General features: G+C 46.9%; 1 protein-coding gene across 1 annotated transcript in view; it reads left to right on the top strand.

The window, feature by feature from the left end:
- The window catches only part of SAMD8 (sterile alpha motif domain containing 8), a 79,327-nt gene that overhangs the window by 61,779 nt on the left and 16,259 nt on the right, over positions 1-1,289 (top strand). The gene's annotated exons all lie outside the window — the stretch shown is intronic.

A 1,289-nucleotide genomic window follows, 5' to 3' on the forward strand; every position in this document is an offset into this window, starting at 1 on the left:
GCAGGTGGATCACTTGAGGTCAGGAGTTCGAGACCAGCCTAGCCAACATTGTGAAACCATTAGCTGTGCATGGTGGTGGGCACCTGTAATCCTGGCTACTTGGGAGGCTGAGGCACAAAAATTGCTTGAACTCAGGAGGCAGAGGTTTCAATGAGCCAAGATTGCATCATTGCACTCTAGCCTGGGCAACAAAGCGAGACTCTGGATACAGGACTGCCCACAAAGGACAATGGGAGAAAGGCCCATTTCTCACGTGAAGTGCTCATTTCAGACTGCAAACAATCAGGGTTTGAACTCGATGCTTTTTTCTTGTTGTTGTTGTTTTTGAAACAGGGTCTTGCCCTGTCACCCAGGTTGCAGTACAGTGGCGCCATCACGGTTTACTGCAGCCTAGACCGCCCAGGGCCCAAGTGATCCTCCCACCTCAGCCGCCTAAGTAGCTGGAACTACAGGCCCGTGAAACTAGGCCTGGCTAATTTTTCGTATTTTTTGTATGCGGTCTCACTTTGTTGCCCAGGCTGGTCTCAAACTCCTGAGCTCAAGTGATCCTCCCGTCTCAGCCTTCCAAAGTGCTGAGATTACAGGCATGAGCCACTACGCCTGGCCCTTCATTTGTTTTTTGTTTTATCTCTTTCTCTCTATCCTCCCTTGTTTTGGAACCCTGTTTTTAAAATCTGTTTTTCATTTGTCCCTTTTTCCTCCTCACAAAACAGCTCTTATGATTACCCACTAATAAAGGACAGGTCACTTTAAGAAAGAAAAAGGAGAGAGGGAGAGAAAAAGAGAGAAAGAGACTGGGCACAGTGGATCACGCCTGTAATCCCAGCACTTTGGGAGGCTGAGGTGGGCCAACTACTTGAACTCAGGAGTTCAGGAGACCAGCCTGGGCAACATGATGAACACCCCCAACTCCCGGGTCTCTACAAAAAATACAAAAATTAGCCAGACGTGGTGCTGTACAACGCGAAGTCCCAGCTACTTGGAAGGCTGAGATGGGAGGATGGCTTGAGCCTGGGAGGCAGAGGTTGTAGTGAGCCGAGGTTTCATCACTGCCTCCAGCCTAGGCGACAGAACCAGACCCTGTATCAAAAAAGAAAAAAAGAAAGACGGAGGAAAGAAGGAAGGGAGGAAGAAAGGAAGGGGAAGGAGACTGAAACAAAGTGAAATAGTCCAAATAGGTCATCTCTGGGTGCCAGGAATACTGATTTTTTTTTTTATTTTTTGGACATTTCTACTAAAAACTTTTCTACAATGACCTGTTAATTTTATAACTAGGGAAATAGTTATTT

Source organism: Mandrillus leucophaeus, unplaced genomic scaffold, assembly GCF_000951045.1.
Source record: "Mandrillus leucophaeus isolate KB7577 unplaced genomic scaffold, Mleu.le_1.0 Scaffold1077, whole genome shotgun sequence".
Lineage (NCBI taxonomy): Eukaryota > Metazoa > Chordata > Mammalia > Primates > Cercopithecidae > Mandrillus > Mandrillus leucophaeus.